Below are 23,840 nucleotides of genomic sequence, written 5' to 3'. Positions count from 1 at the left end.
TTAACCAATGGAGGCCTGGATTTGGAGTCACCCCCAAAATTAAAGTGGAAAAACACACTACAGGCTGATCCAAATTTGATATAATGTCCTTAAAACAAGTCAAAATGAGGCTCAGCATTGTGTGTGGCCTCCATGTGCCAGTATGACCTCCCTACAATGCCTGGGCATGCCCCTGATGAGGTTGCGGATGGTCTCCTGTGGGATCTCCTCCCAGACCTGGACTAAAGCATCCGCCAACTCCTGGACAGTCTGTGGTGCAACGTGACGTTGGTGGATAGAGCGAGACGTGATGTCCCAGATGTGCTTAATTGGATTCAGGTCTAGGGAATGGGCGGGCCAGTCCATAGCTTCAATGCCTTCATCTTGCAGGAACTGCTGACACACTCCAGCCACATGAGGTCTGGCATTGTCCTGCATTAGGAGGAACACAGGGCCAATCGCACCAGCATATGGTCTCACACGGGGTCTGGGGATCTCATCTCGGTACCTAATGGCAGTCAGGCTACCTCTGGCGAGCACATGGAGGGCTGTGCGGCCCTCCAAAGAAATGCCACCCCACACCATTACTGACCCACTGCCAAACCAGTAATGCTGAAGGATGTTGCAGGCAGCAGATTGCTCTCCATGGCGTCTCCAGACTCTGTCACGTCTGTCACATGTGCTCAGTGTGAACCTGCTTTCATCTGTGAAGAGCACAGGGCGCCAGTGGCGACTTTGCCAATCCTGGTGTTTTGTGGCAAATGCCAAGCGTCCTGCACAGTGTTGGGCTGTAAGCACAACCCCATCTGTGGATGTCGGGCCCTCATACCACCCTCATGGAGTCGGTTTCTAACCATTTGTGCAGACACATGCACATTTGTGGCCTGCTGGAGGTCATTTTGCAGGGCTCTGGCAGTGCTCCTCCTGTTCCTCCTTGCACAAAGGCAGAGGTAGCGGTCCTGCTGCTGGGTTGTTGCCCTCCTATGGCCCCCCTCCACATCTACTGGTGTACTGGCCTGTCTCATGGTAGCGCCTCCAGCCACTGGACACTACGCTGACAGACACAACAAACCTTCTTGCTACAGCTCGCATTGATGTGCCATCCTGAATGAGCTGCACTACCTGAGAAACTTCTGTGGGTCGTAGAGTCCGTCTCATGCTACCATGAGTGTGAAAGCACAACCAACATTCAAAAGTGACCAAAACATGAGCCAGAAAGCATTGGTACTGAGATGTGGTCTGTGGTCCCCACCTGCAGTACCACTCCTTTATTGAGTGTGTCTTGATAACTGCCAATAATTTCCATCTATTGTCTATTCCATTTGCACAACAGCATGTGAAATTGATTGTCAATCAGTGTTGCTTCCTAAGTGGACAGTTTGATTTCACAGACATTTGATCTACTTGGAGTTATATTCCGTTGTTTAAGTGTTCCCTTTATTTTTTTGAGCAGTGTATATAAATGTAATGCTCAGCTCAAAGAAAGGGAGGCCACACCCTTGTGTGAACTGAATGCAAGAAACTAAAGAAAACCAAAAGAAATGAACTGGAGTATAAGTTGGTAAACATGCAATGTGTAGGAGCAAGTTCACACTGGCCATTAAATAGACAAAACCTAAGATAGAAACAAAATGAACATATACCCTGCTCTAAGTAAATAAAAACAATGGTGCATATAAACAACATAGGGTACTTAGTAAACTGAGTGATAGCAGCAAAACTATAATTCTGGTATCACTGTAATCGTACTGACCCTAGGACAAACCCATCTTATCACTTATACTGCATGGAGAACTGTGTAAAATAAAAACTATTATTAAACTGCTGTTTATTTGTTCATTCTGCCTCTCAAAAATTGGAATAAGGCTCAGTTCACATTTATCCTGTGCTCTGCGCTTAGTGCTTACGTGGAGGTTTCCATGTAAATTTGCAAAAAACGTGATTCATACAAAACCCCCTGATGGATCAACTCACTATGAGGCAGATAGAGTCACTTTGGACTCCGTCTGGCCACTGTTCTGGTGGAGTCATGTTATTTTAGGCGTCTTTTTCAAAGTGTCTCCATCTGCCTCATTATAGTGAGTCGTTCCGTCGGGGGTTTTGTCTGAATCGCATTTTTGTGTGATCCTAGCCAAATACTAAAAGCGATCAAAAAATGTTATGTATCCCAAAATGTTACCAAAAAAACCCCCTCACTTATTCTGTACAAAACAAGCTACCACTCAGGTCCATCACTGGAAATATTCCCATATTAATAATAGAACAAAGGCTCTAGAAAAACGACATGGCTTCTACCCCTCAAATAAAATCCAGTGAAATCTGTGTTCCTAAATTCAAATACCACCTCCTTCTGAGCCCCACTGTGCCTAAACAGTAGTGTTGAGCCACCCCCGTAGTGTTCGAGTTCGGTTCGGTTCGTCGAACACCCGTGTGTTCGCCGAACTGTTCGTCGAACTGTTCGTCGAACACCTTCGAACACCGTTAAAACCAATGGCAGGCAAACAAAAACACATAGAAACACATAGAAAACACCTTCAAAGGTGTCCAAAAGCTGACAAACTGCTCAGAAGACACAACTAACACATGGAAAAGTGACAAGTACATATAGTCATGCGAAAAGAAAAGAGGTGGAGGAGTAAAAGGAGGGGGAGACACAGATATAGGCATGTCATGCCCTTCTAAAATCCAAAAAGTGAGAAGCCGACACGTTCAGTCCGCTCCTGCCCGTGCCACCTCCGTGTCGCCGGGTTTGTGCCAGAGCCGCGGTGAACCCTGACGGCCAGCCCCCCTCTCCCAATACTGGTGCCTGTCCGCTGGTGGGTCGAGCGAGCCCCCCTGTGGTGGAGGCAGCTCTAAGCTTTTTAATTTAAATTGTCTCTCTAATTTGAATAAATACACTTTAAATCCATTTACAAGGATCTATTGGAGGGCAAGTCTCATGCCAGCAGCCGCGTAATTCCAGCTCCAGTAGCGTCCACTAAAGCTGCTGCAGTTAAAAAGCTTTTATAAGGATCGAGCTCGGCTGTCCACCGCAAGGCATCCTACTGCCAGTCCGAGCCCCTATGCCTTGGGGTGCCTCCTGATGCTCTTCACTGAGTATCCCGTGGTCCCGAAGCATTTCCTTTGAAAAAATGAAGTGTCCAAACTACAGGTGGTGTAGCTTGCTTAACAGCCGGGATAATCCGCTGACTAGCAGACCCTGCTACTAGGCACAAAGTATTTCCTGGGCTAGATGCAGTTAAAAATTTGTAATTAGATACTCTCGTTGGATGCTGAGAAAGCATTCCATAGAGTCTCCTGGCACGCCATATATGATTCTCTTAAAAAGCTTGGGGTAGGGGTCTAGGGGACCCTTTTATAGCCAAAATCACGGCCCTGTATCGCAATACGTCACCTAGGCTGAAGATAAATGGAACTGTAGCACCCTGAGGGCTCGGTTGCTACAGAGGTATTGCACCTCACCCAGAGGTGTGATATCTCACTCTCAGGTAAGGATGTAGTGTGGATCAGGACCCGACACCTGCATGCATTACACCACATTGCCGTGGGGCAGGGCGACCAATATGCCCCTGAGATGGGCACGACAGTCCCTGTCCCTGGCTGGAGTGGGGGGAGGGAACACTGAGGAAGGGGAACCCTGTAGTGCAGGAGCAGGGAGGAAGCAGTTACTGGGTGCATTGAGAAGGGAGTATAAAAGGTGGGCACCATCTTAGTTCAGTGCAGAGAAGTCTGAGCAGAAGTGGCAGGGAGCAGGGGCTCTGCATGAGCTCTGCTCCGGAGGCGGGCCTAGTAACAGAGGCCCAGGCCTGGAAGAGGGAGAAGGAAGGAAGAGGAGCGGAGAAGGCTCCAGGAACGAGGAACGAAGGGATCTCAGGGGTGCGGACGGGCGAGTCGCCACCGCACGCCCGAATCCACCTGCGTGGAGGGGTCAGGCCAAAGGGGGAGACCGGTCCCCGAAACTAGTGGAGGCAGGAAACGACCCTCAGCTAGAAACAGGAGGCTGTGACATTTTATGTGGCGCAGCCCCTCGCTACACCCGCTAGGAAGGCACCACATAGGGTCAGGGAAACTGGCGCCAAGTTTACCAAGAGGAGGCCCGAGGCAGCCGGACAGAAGGGTTGGTAAGAAAGGCCAGACAAAGGACACACAAAGGGGGTCCTGTGAAGCACTCCAAAGTTATCTGGGAGTTGTCTGAGCCCCTCACCTGGTGAGCACAGTACGACGTGGGCAGCCGTTACCTGCAGACGTGGTCTGGATAATAAGAACTGTGAGTAAAGGCCCTGGACTGCATCACTGACTCCGTGTCATTACTGCTGCTGCCCTGCACCATCACCCCCATCCTCCGCATACACTGCCCTGAGGCTATACTCCTCCCGTGGGGAGTTATGCTACGCTCTGCTGCACCCACAACGCCAGCCTCAGCGGTCTGCCCTGGAGCGGCGGTTCACTCTGACCGCAATCCACGGGTGGCGTAGTCGGACATTTAAACATCAAAACCACATAAATAGTTCCGCCACTGGTTTGACCGCCCTGAGCCACGGAACCGGGTTGCCGCCATGGAGACTACAACCACCAGCATCCACCAAAAAGGGTCCGGCTCCGGGTGTCCCAAGGCCCAGGGGGCGCGTCAGAACATTTTCATCACCTTTCACAATCACCAATGGGACAAGGCAGGGATGTTCTCTGTCCCCTCTCTTATACATCCTAGTGACGGAGCACCTGCTCTCATCAATTCGCCATAACCCCAATATTAGATGGATTGAGGTGGGAGGCACCGAGTACAAGTGCTCTCTATTTGCTGATCATGTCCTAGTATATATCACTCAATCACATATATCCATCCATGCTGTTATGGCTGAAATAGATCACTTTGTTACATGGTCAAATTTTAAAATCAATGCAGCGAAGTCTGAGGCCCTCGATGTCTCCCTCCCCAAATCCATATAGGATTCCATCCAGTCCAACTTTCCCTTTGCCTGGCCCTCACAGGGTATCAAATACTTAGGAATTCCTATTCATAGAGACCTCTCCCATCTATGTTATCTTAATTTTGGGCCCTTTATTGAACAACTCCATACAGACCACGGTTGGCAAGTTAGAACTGTAAGATTCACTACGTGAACCACTGGTGTTTTGTGGAAAAGCACATGTACACTGTGTTCCAAATTATTATGCAAAAAGTGTTTAGGAGTGATAAGGGAAGAATTTGTTTGTTTGTCAGTTAAACTCATTGATGGTGATGTGTGTCAGGGCTCTTTATATCACTGTAAGCAATTGCAGACACCTGTGCTAATTAGTTTGGCAGGTGTGTCCAATGAAAGGCAAGACTACTTAAGAAGGCTGTCTCACATTATTAAGCAGCCTACATTTTCTGCCAAAATGGGAAAGAAAAAGGATGTGTCGGCTGCTGAGAAGCAACAAATTGTGGAGTGTTTAGGTCAAGGCATGACTACAATCAACATTGTGCGATGATCAGGATGAAGTGTCTTGGCAATCAAGAAGTATGTAGCTGATTCACAGTACACACGTGTGCGTGCTGATAAGGGCAAATTGAGGACTCTTTCCTACAGGCAATTACGTCAGGTTGAAAGAGCAGCGGCAAAAAAGCCTTGTCATAGCAGCAGACAAGTTTTTGAAGCTGCTGGTGCCTCCAACGTCCCCCGAACAACAAGATGCAGGGTCCTTCAGAGGTTTGCAGCTGTGCATACGCCATCCTGTCGACCTCCTCTATCCACTTCACACAAGCAGAAACGGCTCCAGTGGGCCAAACATTACATGAAGACTGATTTCAAAACTGTTTTGTTCACGGATGAGTGCCGTGCAGCGCTCGATGGTCCAGATGGATGGAGTGGAGGATGGCTGGTTGATGGACACCCCACGCAAAGACGGCTACAGCACCAACAAGGAGGAGGTGGAGTAATGTTTTGGGCTGGAATCATGGGGAGAGAGATTGTCGGCCCCTTTAGGATCCCTGAAGGCGCTAAAGATGAACTCCATAATGTATGTGGATTTTCTCAAACAGCACTTCCTGCCATGGATCAAGAAGAAGAACCGTGTATTTCACAGCAAGATCATTTTTCTGCATGATAATGCACCATCTCATGCTGCACATAAAACATCTGCATCTCTGGCTGATATGGGCATAAAAGGGGACAAACTTATGGTGTGACCCCCATGCTCCCCTGACCTCTACCCCATTCAGAACCTTTGGAGCATCATTAAAAGGAGTGTCTATGATGGCGGGAGGCAGTTCACATCTAAGCAACAGCTCTGGGAGGGTATTCTGTCCTCACGGAAAACAATTGAAGCAGAAACCATCCAAAACCTGACAAATTCAATGGACGAGAGAGTTCAGAAGCTCCTTTCGAACAAGGGGTCCTATGTGAAAATGTAACATCACCTAGAATAAAGTTTTGAGTTGAAAACTGTTTGATTTCAGTTTCTAATAACCTGCTAATGCTTATAATTTCAAAAATGACCGTTTTTTTGGTCTTTATTAAAATGAAAAGGTTGATCGAAAAGTTTGGGGGATCTAAGAGTGTGGCAACCCAGTAGTCATGATTACTTCGAATTCTGACAATATGAGGCTCATGCTGCAGGTAGTGCAGCAAGAAGGCACTTATGTGTCTTGCGCATCTCGGAGCCCCAAAATTATTTTCCGGGCTAGATGCAGCTAAAAATTATTATTAATTTTAAATCTGGTGAAGCTTTAGTATAGATGGCCTAATAGGATCAGTGCTGCACACTGCTACAAAGCCCAAATTATTTTCCAGTCAAGATACAGATAAACATGATTAGTAATTTTAAATCTGGTGGAGCTTATTATAGATGGCCTAATAGAATCAGTGCTGCACACTGCTACAAAGCCCAAATTATTTTCCAGCCAAGATACAGATAAACATGATTAGTAATTTGAAAGCTTAAAACGGTTGGTAGGGTGATTTTAACCAATCATCAAGCTTTTACTCTCCCCAGGATGACACAGGGGTAGAAAAGTCGTTTCGGATCCATGATTTGTTCATCTTTATGAACGTGAGTCTGTCTACATTATCAGTGGAGAGCCGCGTGCGCTTATCTGTCAGCACACCACCAGCAGCGCTGAACACACGTTCAGACAGAACGCTGGCTGCGGGGCATGACAAGATCTCCAAGGCGTAAGTGGCTAGCTCCGGCCATTTATCCAGATTGGAAGCCCAAAAAGAGCAAGGGTCCAGTGACACAGTCGTGGCTTCAATGTTTACTTGGAGATACTCCTGTACCATCGTCTCTAGGCGTTGACTATGTGTCAGACTTCTTGTCTCCTGTGGCCTTGCAAAGGATGGGCTAAAAAAGTGGTGAAATGATTCCGCAAAATTGATGTTACCAGCAGATACTGTGGTTCTGTTACGGTTTGAGTGCTGAACACTTGACGGTCCCACGGTTGGCAAGTTGGAACTGTGAGATTCACTACGTGCACCACTGGTATTTTGTGGAAAAGCACATGTAAGATTCTGCAACAGTCTCTGCTGATACTCCTGCATGCGTGCATCCCTTTCTATGGCAGGAATAATTTCTGCAAATTTACTTTTGTACCGGGGATCTAACAGTGTGGCAACCCAGTAGTCAGGATTATTTCTAATTCTCACAATTCGAGGGTCATGTTGCAGGTAGTGCAGCAAGAAGGCACTCATGTGTGTTGCACATCCAGGAGCACCAAGTCCCTGTTGTGTTGGTGGCGAGGTAACAATCATGCTTCCTTCCTCTGTCCTCTCCCCCCAACCTCGCACAACAGAAATGTGATCAAGGTCTCCCTCATCTGATGAGTCTTCCATCAGTTCGTCCTCCACTTCTTCCTGGGCTCCTGCACCTTCCTCACTAGTTTGGCTGCTACCATGCGCCCTGGTAAAACCATCTCCCCCACCCTCACATGCCTGCCGCCTTGGTGCTGCCGACCGTCTGGACCTTGCAGATGTTAGCCCTTGCGCATACAACTCCTCCTCCTCTACTTCCTCCACCTCTTCTTGTGCCACCACCTGACTCCGAATTCTGTTTAACATGTGCTCCAGCATGTAAATCACCGGAATAGTCATGCTGATAATGGCATCGTCAGCACTAAACATCTTCGTCGCCATTTCAAAACTGTGCAGAAGGGTGCATAGGTCCCTGATCTGAGACCACTCCTCCAGCGTGATTTGCCCCACCTCTGGATCTCGTTGGCCCAGGCTATACGTCAGAACGTATTGCACCACGGCTTGTCGGTGCTGCCACAGTCGCTGCAACATGTGCAGAGTTGAATTCCACCGGGTAGGCACATCGCATTTTAGCCGGTGAAGTGGCAGGCCCAACGACTTCTGTAGAGATGTAAGTCGCTGAGCTGCGGGATGCGAATGGCGAAAGTGAGCACACAGCGACCGTGCCCTCTGCAGAAGGCCATCTAGTCTGGGATAGTGGGCTAAAAATTGCTGGACAACCAGGTTCAACACGTGAGCCATACAAGGCACGTGTGTGACATTGCCCCGGCGAAGGGCCGCACCCAGGTTTGCAGCATTGTCGCACACGGCCTTCCCTGGTTTCAGGTCCAGTGGAGACAACCATTCATGAAATTGGTTCTCCAGAGCTGACCACAACTCCTCAGCTGTGTGACTCACATTTCCCAGACATTTCAATGTAAAAACCGCCTGATGACGTTGAGCCCTACTGCCAGCATAGTAAGGAGGTGTGCAGGATCCCTTCTGCGCAGTTAGAAAGCTTGTGGCATGACCAGACAGGCTTTGGGTGCAGGTGGAAGACCGAGAGGAGGTTGAGGAGGCAGAAGCAGTGGAGGAACTTTGACATAAAGAGGATTGACGCACAACTCGTGGGGACGGCAAGACTTGGACAGCAGCCCCTTGTCCTGCTGTCACCATAGTTACCCAGTGCCCAGTCAGCGACATGTAACGCCCCTGTCCATGCCTACTCGTCCAAGTGTCTGTGGTGAAATGCACCCTGTCACACACAGAGTTTCTCAAAGAAGCGGTGATGTTGTGTGCGACATGCTGGTGGAGCGCAGGCACACCTTTCTTTGAGAAGTAGTGCCGACTGGGCATCTGGTACTGGGGCACTGCGACGGACATAAGGTCTCGAAAATCCTCTGTGTCCACCAGGCGGAAAGGCAGCATTTCTGTAGCCAAGAACTTGCAGATGGTGAAATTCAACCTCTTAGCTTTCTCATGGCTAGGAGGAAATGGTCTTTTACTTGTCCACATCTGAGGGACCGAGGGCTGGCTATTGTGCTTAGACAGGGTTGATAAGGGTGTCCCCGGCAAACTGCCGGTCTGTGAGGAAGATGCAGGCGGACATGTTAGGTTGCCTTGATCCAAAGGTGGTGCTATCGATGTCGGACAGCGCTCAACACCAGCTGGTGTTACCACCTCCAAAGAAAATGATGACCTGCCAATCACGCTGGCTGTTGCGGGTAAAGAGGTGGCAGGTCTGCGCCCCAAAACAGGTGTGACTGCTGTCCCCCCAGTCACAGAGGATGAAGAGGCCGCGGATGCACAAGATATGGTAGACGGTGGTTGGCCCGGCCGGCTAGGCCGCATTGTAGCACACTGAGCTTCCCACTGCAATTTATGCTTCATGTCCATGTGCCGGTTCATGCATGAAGTACTCAAACTATGTATTTTTTGGCCTCTACTTAGCTTTTGCTGACAAATGTTACAGATAACACGAGTTGGGTCATCTTTATCGATCTGAAAAAATGCCCAGGCTATGCAAGGCTTAGCACCCATGCGACCTGAAGAGCCACCACGACTTGTGGTGAGAGGCAGAGTTGTGTTTGAGGATGCAGTTGTTGACGTGCTTCCAGTACTACGTCTCTGTCCAGGAAGGCGCAACCTGACCTCGTCGTCACTAGCATCTTCCTCCACCTCCTCTGCTGACCTCATCTCTTGGCTGACTGTGGGTTGACAGTAAGTGGGATCTCCAACCTCATCATCATCACCCTGTGCGTTATCACACCCGTCGTCCTCAGAGCCAACCTGTTCCTGCCCTGACAAAAAACTAAAGTTGTCACTCCAATCAGGTATTTGAGTCTTATCATCGTCTTCCTCATTGTCTCCACCAACAGGAGTTACAGTTTGGGAATGAGGGTCTACATTATGGTCAGAACCTTCTGCGTCTGGTCCTGGATCCGACTCATAAAGATTCTGGGCATCAGTGCAGATCATTTCCTCGTCTGGATTCACAGAAGCGCTGGAGTCGACCTCTGATTCCCAGGCTATAGTATGAGTAAACAGCTCTGCAGACTCAACCATCTGTTCTACCTCATACTCAGATGGGCAGCTGGAGATTTGGGAGCTGTGAGGAAGCAAGTGCGATTGGGGTGACACCTTTGAGGACTGGAGTATTTGTGATGTTGAAGTTGATGTGGAGGAGAGCCCACTTAAAGGAGCACTTGATATCCGTTGAAGCACCTGCTGTTTTTGTGCCTCATCTGGAATTTGTAGCGATTGGCGTGGCCGTAAGAAAGGGATCTTATCACATTGTCCGCTAAAAGAAGTAGACATTTTAGTTTGGCTGGAAGATGGTCTTTCTTCTGCAGATGTTACTGTTGCTTTAACACCTACCCCACGGACACAACCTTTTTTCCCCTTCCCAACACGCCTATTCCCCTTTCCACCAGCAGCAGGCCCTTTTCCACTCATTTTGGTGGTTAACTAATTCACAACTCTGGAGTTGTTTGCACAAAAAAACAGTGGATGGGAACCGAGCAGAGCTGAGTGGCCAAACTGTGGTATTAGGCCAAAACTATTGGCTGGGTTAGATGGAGAAAAAAATTATATTCGATTTGCAACCTGATGGAGGTCAGTATAGATGGACTAATAGAACAAGTCCCACACACAGCTAGAAGCCCAAATATTTTTTCAGAGGTAGATGCAGAAAAAAAATATATTAAGTTTGCAACCTGATGGAGGTCAGTATAGATGGACTAATAGAGAAAGTCCCACACACTGCTAGAAGGCCAAATATTTTTTCAGAGCTAGATGCAGACAAAAAATTATTTTGAATTTGCAACCTGATGGAGGTCAGTATAGGTGGACTAATAGAACAAGTCCCACACACTGCTAGAAGGCCAAATATTTTTTCAGAGCTAGATGCAGAAAAAAATTATATTCAGTTTGCAACCTGATGGAGGTCAGTATAGATGGACTAATAGAACAAGTCCCACACACAGCTAGAAGCCCAAATATTTTTTCAGAGGTAGATGCAGAAAAAAATTATATTCAGTTTGCAACCTGATGGAGGTCTGTATAGATGGATTAATAGAACAAGTCCCACACACAGCTAGAAGCCCAATATTTTTTCAGAGGTAGATGCAGAAAAAAAAATATTTTTAATTTGCAACCTGATGGAGGTCAGTATAGATGGACTAATAGAGAAAGTCCCACACACTGCTAGAAGGCCAAATATTTTTTCAGAGCTAGATGCAGAAAAAAATTATATTCAGTTTGCAACCTGATGGAGGTCAGTATAGATGGACTAATAGAACAAGTCCCACACACAGCTAGAAGCCCAAATATTTTTTCAGAGGTAGATGCAGATAAAAATTATTTTTAATTTGCAACCTGATGGAGGTCAGTATAGATGGACTAATAGAGAAAGTCCCACACACTGCTAGAAGGCCAAATATTTTTTCAGAGCTAGATGCAGATAAAAATTATTTTTAATTTGCAACCTGATGGAGGTCAGTATAGATGGACTAATAGAGAAAGTCCCACACACTGCTAGAAGGCCAAATATTTTTTCAGATGTAGATGCAGATAAAAATTATTTTTAATTTGCAACCTGATGGAGGTCAGTATAGATGGACTAATAGAGAAAGTACCACACACTGCTAGAAGGCCAAATATTTTTTCAGAGCTAGATGCAGAAAAAAATTATATTCAGTTTGCAACCTGATGGAGGTCAGTATAGATGGACTAATAGAACAAGTCCCACACACTGCTAGAAGCCCAAATATTTTTTCAGAGCTAGATGCAGAAAAAAATTATATTCAGTTTGCAACCTGATGGAGGTCAGTATAGATGGACTAATAGAATGATGCTATGCCCAAAAGATTTTACTTCACTAGGTGCAGTAAAAAAATTGGTATTCTATACACAGGTGGTATATCTTGCAACACAGATAGGCTACTCCACTGACTAACACACTCTGCAATAGGCCAAAAAGGATTAGCTTTGCTAGATTCAGCCAAATGCTGTGAAAAAAACTTGCACAGCACTGGCACAGACCTGCCTGGCAAAAACTGATAGGAACTGATGTAACCTAGTCCTGAAAAGGACTGCAATTACAATTAGTCTTTACTCCCACAACCTATCTATTTAAGAGCACAGACCTGCCTGATAAAAGTCGTAGGAAATGCTGTAACCTAGTCCTTAAAAGGACTGCAATCACAACTATTCCCTACTCCCAAGCTATCTGTAGATTTGTGCGAAAATTGGCTTGAAATTAACAAGGTATAGCGCACACAGCAACAGCGGTGTCGTCTAACACGCAGCTGCAGCAGTGAGAAAATGGTGGCGACGGGGAAAATGGCTTGGTCTTATAGGGCAAGGACATGTGACATACACTGCCAATGACACATGCCCTTGCTTGTGTGAAAAACAGCAGTTCGCTCCGTGAAAAACAGCAGTTCGCTCCGTGTGTGCGCTGCTGATAGGCTGACAGACTGCACCTCCCCACTGAAAATGCGGGAAAGAGAAAAAAAAATGGAGATCTTCATTGTTCCTGCAGAGATCCATCCCCTGCCCCTCCCCCCACCCCGCTGTACACTCAAACTGCGTATTAACATTAATTTTCATCATTACTGAGAAAAAATCCAGTTATGATTTTGGTGCACGAACAGTTATCGAACATAACCTCGAACAGCCGAATTTTTCTCAAATCGTTCGTGTTCGCCGAACGGCTCGAACACCGCCCAAAACAGCTCGAATTTGAGATTGGCGAACAGTTCGAGTAGAACAACGCTCATCTCTACCCCCAACTTGTGTATTTGATATGCGGTCTGGCCTGTTGGTTAATATTAGGTCTAGCAGTGCCCCCCTTCTTTTTGGGTCCTGAGCCAGTTGTGAAAGGTAATTGTCTCTCATAGTTGTCAAAAACCTATTACCTTTGCTGGAACTACCGGTTTCTGTTCTTCAATGTATTTCAGGGTAGTTGAAGTCCCCCATAATAATGACTTCTCCTTGAGTCGCTGCTTCATCTATTTGCGTTATGAGGATATTCTCTGCTGCTTCCATTATTTTTGGAGACTTATAACAAACCACTATCAGTAATTTATTATTTTTTCCCCCTCCCCTTATCTCTACCCACAGGGACTCTACATTTTCATTAGATTCACATATATTCTCACGTAAGATGGGTTTTAAGGATGATTTTACATATAAACACACACCCCCCTCGCTTGTTTGTACGGTCATTTCTGAACAGACTATAGCCCTGTTAATTAACTGCACAGTCATGGCTCTCATCCAGTTATGTCTCAGATATCCCCACCATGGCATAATTATTTTCCAACAAAATTAATTCTAATTCCTCCATTTTGTTGGTGAGGCTTCTGACATTAGTGTACATGCATTTTATGTATCTCTATTCCTTCTTACTATATTGACTGTTCTAACCCTACCCCCAATTTCTTTATTTGTGCCCAGGTCACTATCTGCACTATCTTCCCCACCTATAAAATGAATACCCTCCCCACCAATCCCTATTTTAAACAGTCCTCCATCCGTCTGACCATTTCCACCCCCAGCACAGCTGCACCCATTGAGGTGCCTGCCCATCTCTAGCGTAGAACCTGTAGCCAACTGAGAAGTCAGCTCAGTTCTCCAGGAACCCAAACCCTCCTTCCTGCACCAATTCCTGAACCACATATTTATCTCCCTAATCTCCCGCTGACTCTCTGGCGTGGCACGTAGTGCAGGCAGTATTTCAGAGAATACCACCTTGGAGGTCCTTGCTTTAAGCTTGCAGCCTAATTCCCTGAAATCATCTTTAAGGACCTTCCACCTACCTCTAACTTTGTCATTTGTGCCAATGTGCACCATGACCGCTGGGTCCTCACCAGCCCCTCCCAGTAATCTGACAACCCGTGGTATTATGCCACTTTTACGGACCCACAATAAAACATACAAAAACTAAACCAAAATGGATTTTCTTTAGAAACATGTTAAGGGACATCCTTTCCAGGATAATAACTTGTATATAAGGCAAAACAAATATCCAAAAACAAAAATACTCCTTCACACCTTGGGTTATGTTCACATGTAGCGTTTTTGATGTGTTTTTGCACTTTTGCATTGCTTTCAACCGTGACAAATGCATTCACCGGGAAATGTCATTTTAACATTTTACAACCTTATCTGACCATGTGACATCATTAGACAAATCCTGTTTCATTTATGAAGGAGGGATTGTGAAAGTCACAAACACTATTTTTACAGCCTTACTATTTTTATAGCCTATACTATTCTTAAAGGGCCAGCAGTCGGCTATGTTTTGTTGTTCCCATTATTAAAGAGTGGGTCTCTTATACTGTTATTGCGTATGCAGTGACTGCAAGGGCTACCAAAAATTTGGACACATCCCAATATCTTTGAAGAGACATAAAGGAGGATCTCAGTAAAAAAAATGTTCCCATTATAAAGGAGTTGATCTCCTATAGTGGTAATGCCCAAGCTGTGACTGCAAGGGCTGCCAAAATTTGGGAAAACCCCCACTAACAATTTAAAGACACATAGAGCTGGGCCACAGTAACGACATGTTCCCATTAGAAAGGAGAGGGTCTGCTATCCAGTTATAGGGTATGCAGTGAGTCCAATGGCTGCCAAAATTTAGGAGAATCCCACTAACAATTTAAAGACACATAGAGCAGGGCCAGAGTAACGACATGTTCCCATTAGAAAGGAGAGGGTCTGCTATACAGTTATAGGGTATGTAGTGAGTCCAACGGCTGCCAAAATTTAGGAAAAACTACACTAACTATTTAAAGACACTTAGAGCTGGACTACAGTAATGACATGTTCCCATTGGAAAGGAGAGGATCTGCTATCCAGTTATAAGGTATGCAGTGAGTCCAACAGCTGCCAAAATTTAGGAGAAAACCCACTAACAATTTAAAGACACATAGAGCTGGGCCATAGCAACGACATGCTCCCATTAGAAAGGAGAGGGTCTGCTATCAAGTTTTAGGGTATTCAGTGAGTCCAACAGCTGCCAAAATTTAGGAAAAACCCTACTAACAATTTAAAAACACATGGAGCTGGGCTACAGTAACGAGTATGACATGTTCCCATTAAAAAGGAGTGGGTCTCCCATACTGTTTGCTATGGAGTGAATACAACGGCTGCCAAAATTGTGGAGGAACTCCAGTGTCCCTTGCAAAAGATGTAGAGATTGGCGGGCCTCCTGAAAACAATGTTCCCATTATTAGTAAGTGGGTCTCCCATACTGTTTGCCTATGCAGTGAATGCAACAACTACCAAAAATTTAAAAGCACTCCAATGCCCCTTTCAAGAGTCATAGAGGTCGGAGGGCCTCCTGAAAACAATGTTCTCATTATTAGGAAGTGAGTCTCCCATACTGTTTGCCTATGCAGTGATGCAACGGATGCCAAAAATTTGCAAGGAACTCCAATGTTCGTTGCAAGAGATGTAGATATGGTGATATGGTAGATATGGTGGTGATATGGAGGAGGATGTGGAGAATGAGGATGAGAAGGAGAGGGCAAGAGCAAATAGACAAAATCAGGAAGCGTATACCCATGTCTGGGTGTGAAGACAGAGGTGCATGGGAATAGAGTTAGACCTCCCAATAAGAACCACTGTATTTGAGCTTATGTTACACTGCTATCATTCGGTGGTGTTGAGAAGTCTGGCCCAATCCAGCCTTTATTTATTTATTTATTTATTTTTTTCAAATTCAAGTTTTTTATTTTTGTGTTGAAAAAGTACAAGAAAATACAATATACATAGTAAAAGGGGTAGCATAACTATAAATCTATGCATAACTACAGTACATTGGGAGGTACAGGGAGGGTTTTCCATCAATATCCAGATCAAGCATGTATTTTTCCATATGAAAGATATAGAGAGAGGGAGCAGACCACGGCAGACCACCAATCAATAGAGTGTGATTATGATCATTGTTGTGACGACATCCCGGATAACTTTAGTTGGGGGCTAGATGGTAGGCATCAGCGTTTTGGAAATCCATCCAATCCCTCCAAATCACACAGTATCTATCAACATCAGCCGGTGAGATGGCAATCAGATGCTGCATCCTATTAAGGAGAGAAATCTCCGCAAACCATTCCTCCACAGTGGGTGGGTGTCTGCTTTTCCAGTGTCGTGGAATGACATTCTTAGCCGCCTGTATTAGGTAGCCTATTGATGACCTTTTATAACTATGTTTACTTATTGGTAACATTGATAAAAGGAGGGCTTCTGGCATATTAGAGATAGTCAAACCAGTTATTTTCTCAATCATGGGAACCACCTTTGCCCAAAATGCATTTATTATAGGGCACCCCCACCATATGTGTGACATTGTCCCTTCCCGCTCCCCACCTCTCCAACATCTGTCTGAGACCACTGGGTACCATCTATGAAGGACTGCTGGTACCCAGTACCATCTAGAGATAATTTTGAAGAAGGTTTCCTGAGCTTTGGACCCTATTGATGTGTTATGTGTTAGGAAGAAACATTTATCCCATTGTGAGTCAGAGAAGGACTTCCCCAGTTCCCCTTCCCATGCACCGCAGAATCCTGGCCTATTGTCAGTTACCTGGGCAATGAGGAGATTATACAGTAGGGAGATGGAGTGTGTAGGGGGTGACAATGATAGGCACAATTTTTCAAAGTTTGTGAGATCTCTATGAAGATGTGTGCGCTTCTTCACAGTTGAATAGAAGTGTTGTAACTGACTATATTCAAAATTAGCCTTCGGGGAAGTGGCTCTTCCCTGTAACAAGTCATTGAGGGGGAGCAGCGAAGTATTGGAGATGACATGAGAAAAGAATATCGGATGGGATATGTTTGAACCGAGAAATCTATTTGCAGATAGTCCTGGTGGGAAATCCGGATTATCTGAAATCGGGAGCAAGGGGTCATGGAGGTCGATTAAGGATAAGCTTTTTTTATGGGATCTCAAAGCCAAAGCAGTGGCATAAGTACTATATGACATGAGGCCAAGAGAGGGGACAGTTAAATGGGAGCACCATGGGAGAGTGGTAAGAGCTTTAGGACAAATGGATTGAGCTATTTTGACCCATAATTTCCCCTCCGAATGATGGAAGAAGTCCAGGATTCTAGCGTGTACTGCTACCATGTAATACCTTCTACAATCCGGAAGGCTAAGGCCCCCCTTTTGTTTGTGTCTGATCAGAACGTCTCCCCGAAGGCGTGGACGCCCACTTGCCCAGATAAATCTGCAAAAGCTACTGCACATTCTTTTCCAAAAATTTGAGGGAATTACCACGGGAATGGTTTGGAAGAGGTATAAGAGTTTAGGTAGGACGTTCATTTTTAGTATATTTATTCTGCCGAACCAGGAAAAATCCTTCACCGTCCAAGAAGTAAGATCTCTATGGAGTTGTTCAATAAAGGGCCCAAAATTAAAATAAAATAGACGGGAGAGGTCTCTATGAATACGAATTCCTAAGTATCTGATACCCTGTGAGGGCCAGGCAAAGGGAAAGTTGGACTGGATGGAATCCTGTATGGATTTGGGGAGAGAAACACCGAGGGCCTCAGATTTCGCTGCATTGATTTTAAAATTTCACTATGTACCAAAGTGATCTATTTCAGCCATAACAGCAGGGATGGATATATGTGGTTGAGTGATATATAGCAGGACATCATCAGCAAATGCAGAGCACTTGTACTCGGTGCCTCCGACCTCAATCCCCCTAATATTGGGGTTATCGCGGATTGATGAGAGCAGGTGCTCCATCACTAGGATGTATAAGAGAGGGAACAGAGGACATCCCTGTCTTGTCCCATTGGTTATTATGAAAGGTGATGATAATGTTCCATTTATCTTCAGCCTAGCTGACGGATTGCGATACAGGGCCATGATTTTGGCTATAAAAGGGTCCCCTACCCCAAGCTTTTTAAGAGAGTAATATATGGCGTGCCAGGAGACTCTATCGAATGCTTTCTCAGCATCCAACAAGAGTATCAGTAGAGGGATACCTCTTGATTGGACATGATGAATAATGTCAATTGTTTTTAAGATGTTGTCCCGAGCTTCTCGCCCAGGGAGGAATCCCACCTGATCCAAGTGTATGTGTGCGGTTAAGAAAGGTTGCCGCCTGTTCGCCAGTATTTTCGCGTAGATCTTCAGATCCACGTTCAGCAGAGAGATTGGTCTATAGCTAGAACATAAGTGTGGGTCCCCACCCTTTTTTGGGAGAACAGTGATATGTGCCTCTGTAGTTTGGGGAGGGAAGGGGTTTGTGCAGGATGCGTGATTAAATCCTCCCAGCAGGAGAGGTGAAAGGAGGACAAGGAATGTTTTATAGAATTTGACTGTATATCCATCTGGGCCTGGACTTTTTCCACTCGCTAACGACTGGGTAGCTAACTGCAATTCGCACTCTGTTAAGGGTTCATCTAGAGATGTGGCGGGAGACATTTTTAAAGGGTTCTGTGCTTGTGTCTCAGGTGTGTCTGTCCCAATCAAGGAAGTATTAACAGGGGATGTGTTGTTTGGTACACCATCGAGATTGTATAGTTGAGTATAATATTTATGGAATTCAGTTGTAATATCTTCCGTTTTGTTTAGCATTTGACCCGAGTTGTCTTTTATTTTTGGGATGTGATTTTGGGCTTGTTGGGATTTTAGAGCTCTCGCTAGCATGCGTCCACATTTCTTGCTATGTTCATAGAACTTACTGCTACAGACCTGGAGATAGCGTCTATATCCCAAGTCTAATAGTTTTTTGGCTTCCTGTCTGGCTGCTAATAGGTCTCGGAGTGTTGCTGTGGGGGGCATGTTTGTGGGCTACTTCAAGGGTTTCTACTTTACGCAGAGCGAGATTGAGGTTATGTGCCCTCTCTCGCTTCAATTGGGATCCATGTTTAATAAATAAACCCCTAAGAACGCATTTCAGTGCCTCCCATTTGATTGTGGGGGAAGATACGTCAAATTTGTGGTCTTCCTCAAAGTTTGATATTGTGTTGGTTACATCCTGGGTGCACACCAGGTCCAGTAACAAGGATTTGTTTAGTTTCCACAACCTTGAAAGCTTGGGTAGATTGGGAATAACGAAAGAACAGAATATGGGAGCATGGTCAGACCTAAGCATAGTCCATATCTCCGTCTCCGGCTGCCAAGATAGGGCTCAGTGTTGCACCAGGCTATAGTCAATTCTGCTGTAAAAAGCATGGGGGGAGGAAAAAAAGGTATAATCTTTGACAGTCGGGTGTGTGAGGCGCCAAACGTCACAGAGCGGTAGTTGGAGAAATGCCCTCTTTACTTTTTTGATAGCTGAATAACATAGAAATGCTTTTCCTGTTGAATTATCTAATGTAGGATCTAGTGATAAATTGAGGTCTCCACACAGAATGACTGTACCCTGGACAATGGGAATGGCTTTGTCTATTAGGTCGAGAATGAACTGAGTTTGACCCTGGTTAGGGGTATAAGCATTGATGATTGTGAAAAGTCTGCCTTCAATTTTTAAAATTAGGAGCATATACCTTGCATTTGGATCTTTAATGCATTCGACAAACTCGTGTATCAGGCTTTTGTGAATGAGGATAGCAACTCCCTTACTCTTAGATTGGGTGTTATTACACAGGTGCCAGTGGGTATAATATTTGTTTTTAGGGGTATGATGTTCTTTAAAGTGTGCTTCCTGTAAGCACGCGATCTGTACCTTTTTTTTGTGAAGTAATCTAAGAATTTGGGCCCTTTTTTCCAGGATGTTAAACCCCATCACATTGAAGGAGGCATACTTAAGTGTCGCCATTGGGTTGAATCTCTCGGCGGTCCGCTCCCCTCAGAGTGAGATGATTGCAAGCATCGATGGACATTTGAAGCAACTGTGGGAAAAAGACAATAGGGTGAAACAAATATAACAAAAGAAACAGTAAGTAAAGAACTACTGTTCGGGGTATAAGTAACCATTTTAAGTAGAACCAAGCGTATGGGGGTACCTGATCGCCTGGCGGTGTCCCTTCAGGGGGAAAGTGACAGCTAAGCATCGTGAACACTAACACTCCTTTTGAGAATTGCGTTGCAGGAAAAAAGACTAACCAACCGACTATGAAAAACATTACTGAAACTTACTGAAAGGCAAAACCATTAAACTCCCACGGGGTTACAGTGGGGTCAACAAATCTAGGTGAATACTCTGTTGATAGGTGCTAGCAAGGTTAATGCATTAAGACCTATGCATTTGGTCAGATATTTGTATGTGCTCCCCAGTGGAGCTACCCGTTTTTCCCTCCTGATTCCTTTCAGGAGAAAACGTTAGGCTATCTTAAGACTAACAGGCAGTTCAAATGGAGTATGCCACTAAACATGGACCTTCAGGTTCAGGGTCCTTTCCTGGGCATCTGCAGCGGTCGCTGGGAGCGCTTGGTGACTCTCTGGGGGAGATTAATAGAAGATGAAACCTCTCTGTTCCGCCCACGGCGAGGTCCGCCGTCCTCTAAAGCCGAAGACAGTGTGAAAAACTGGAACTAATGTGGGATCGATATTTGTGGGAGATTGAGTTGTTTTAAAAACTCCGGCAGGTCTCCCGGGGTGAGTAGTCTGGCCGAGCGTCCATTGTGTCTAACTTGAAGGGAGAACGGGAAACCCCAACGGTAGGGGATATCCCGTTCCCTGAGTGCATCTGTGAGTGGTTTCAAAGCTGCTCTCATTGATAATGTCCGCCTAGACAAGTCAGGGAGGATCATCAACCGCTTGCCTTTGTACATTGTTGCAGAGCTGTCCCTGGATTTGAGCAGGATCTCCTCCTTAGCTTTGTAGTAGTTGGCTCGACAGATGACATCTCTTGGTTTATTGGGGTCTAATTCCATAGGGCGTAATGCCCTGTGAGCTCTGTCTAGCTCTATCACAGAGGAAGGGGGGGCCCCTAGTATTTTATTGATTATGTGATTAAGAGTGGAGGGTAAGTCCGCAGTAACCACCGATTCCAGCAAGCCCCTGATGCGTAGATTGTTTCGTCTTCCGCGGTTCTCCAAGTTGCCCAGGTGAGATTGGAGGTTGATGATATGTGTAGATTGGACGTGTATTGTATCCTGGAGCGCTGTGAAAGTGGCAGAGGTAATAGTCATGTTCTGTTCTATGGTGTCCACTCTCGTTGTCAGGGTAACCACATCAGATTGCAGTTTTGCGAATTCCTGTTTGTACTCATCTGCGATGTATTTTGCAAATGAGGTCATATCCTCTTTAGTTGGGAAAGATTGCAAAAGTGTTCGAATGTCAGCCAAAGTCACTGGTCGTGAGCACGCGGCCCATGATGGTGGTGGTTGTGGTGCAATTGAGGGTTCTGTGGAGGTAGGATATTTAGCGGCATAAACCATGGGTTGTTCGGTTTGTGTTCTTAGAAGTTGTGGAAACGCTGTGAAAGGCCCTGAAGAGAGATCCATGAGATTCTGAGCAGGCTCCAAAGGGGTTAATATATCATCCTGAGCACACAGTGAGCTGTGATTAAATGCTTTTTGTAAGCCAGCTAGATTTCCCTGTGTGGATAGTTGACTCAAAAGGGCCCTCTGTGGAGGTATGTTATCAGGAGGGATAGAGTTAATTAATCTTCTGCAAGGAGCTGCCAGATCCTGTTCTGCTTCAGATGCACAAACTCCACTTTCACTTTCCACTGTATCTCTGTGTAGTGGCTGGTCTGTATTCACTCCCTCCTGTGCCCTGCCCCCTCTGTGCCTGTCTGTCTCTGACTCCACACAGGAGGCCAGCGCCATCTTGGACATAACGTGTACTTGTAGGAAATGTAACTGCAGTAGTGATTACCCTGCAGAAGCCGGGATCTTCAGCAGAGTTCATACTGTGGCTGGAGTGAGTCTCCAAAGCAAGCATTTGGGAGGGGGAGGCAGGAATTGATTGCATATTACCTCCTGTGTCCAGGTCTCTGTTGTTGTGGTAGCTATTACAGGTGCTGATAAGCTGCTGCACAGGAGATAAGCTTGGATATCTCCCTGCAACAATGGCTGTTGGTGATGCAGAGACAGTACTCCTGCCCTTTTTGGCTTTTCCCATGCCTTGTAGAGCCGGTTAATCAGATCTTTTCACAACTGATGTGGGGGGGGCTCTGGTGTGTGTGTCTTCACAGATCCACACCCCCCCCTTTATTTATTTTTATAAGAGTCAGCCTGTCAGCATTTTCTGTTGACAGGCGGATGCACCTATCGGTTATAATTCCACTGGCAGCACTAAAAACCCACTGCGATAAAACGCTAGCGGTATGGCAAGCCAGGACCTCCAAGGTGTTGAGAGTCAGTTCATGCCACGTGTCCAGTTTGGATACACAATAATTACAAGGCACAGAGGAATCACGGAAGACGTTGGTACAGTCGGCAAGGTACTCCTTCACTATCTTCCGAAACTTTCCCTCCTTGGGAGAGAACCCCGCGCCTTAGGGCCTGTGTGATGGGAGGGTCGGAGAAAACTGTCTCAGAACTTTGACAGTGTTCTCCTGCCTCTGCTGAATTGCATTTGTCTCTCGCCTGTACTCTTTGGTTGTCCAATGAACTGTGACCTCTGCCGCCAGCGTTTTCAGATGGGAATTTTTTCAATAATTCCGCAGCAATAGCCTTCTCATACTGCCCCATTTTATTAGGCCTGTTCTACGTGGGAATAAGAGACGAAAGTTCTCCTTGTAGCGTGGGTCTAGAAGTGTCACCAACCAGTAATGACAGTCACCCAAAATTTGGACAACGCGAGGGTCACGGGAAAGGCAGCGTAACATAAACTCAGCCATGTGTGACAGACTGCAAAGAGGCAAGACTTCCGTGTCGTCACCAAGAGGACAACTGACCATGCTCTCCTTATCCTCCTACTCCTCCTCTTCTTCCTCCTCCTCCCTGTCCTCAGGCCATCCACGCTGAACAGATGGTATGACAGTTGTGCAGGTAGTACCGTCAATAGCACAGGAAACTAGCTCCTGTTCTTCCTTCTCCTCCTCTTCCTCATTGTCACCCAATCCACATTGGGAAGAGATGAGGCTGGGCTGTGTGGAATCACCCTGTATGGTTCCTTGCTCCATCTCATTGTGCTCCGCCTGTAATGCATCCTCTTTAATTGTGAGCAGAAAGTGTTTAAGAAAACAGAGAAGCGGGATGCTGACACTAATTATGGCGTCATCGTCGCTCACCATCTTGGTGGAGTCCTCAAAGTTTTGGAGGATGGTACAGATGTCTGACATCCATGTCCACTCCTGATGTTTTATCTGTGGAGTCTGACCTGAATACCGACGGCCTTGTTGATGCTGGTAGTCAACAACTGTCCTCTTCTGCTCACAAATCCTTCCCAAAATCTGCAATGTAGAGTTCCAATGCATGGGGACATCGCAGATCAGTCAGTGAGCTGGAAGCTGCAAACGCTGCTGAAGCACGACAAGGGTGGCGGAAGCTGTAGCTTACTTTCTTAAATTGGCACACAGACAAGCAGATCCGGCAGCTCCAGGTAGCTTTTGAGAAATCGCTGTGCCACGAGGTTAAGCACATGGGCCAGGCATCTTATTGTGTGAGCTCGCCTCGCCTCAGAGCTGCCACCAGGTTCCGGCCATTGTCACACACGACAATGCATGGCTGTAGGGTCAGCGGTGTCCACCACAGATCTGCCTGCTCTTTCAGAGCTGTCCACAACTCTTCAGC

Source organism: Phyllobates terribilis, unplaced genomic scaffold (assembly GCF_046119375.1).
Source record: "Phyllobates terribilis strain yellow unplaced genomic scaffold, ASM4611937v1 Scaffold_11__3_contigs__length_659146591, whole genome shotgun sequence".
In the NCBI taxonomy this organism is placed as follows: Eukaryota; Metazoa; Chordata; class Amphibia; order Anura; family Dendrobatidae; genus Phyllobates; species Phyllobates terribilis.
Note: the sequence above shows the minus strand (reverse complement) of the source record.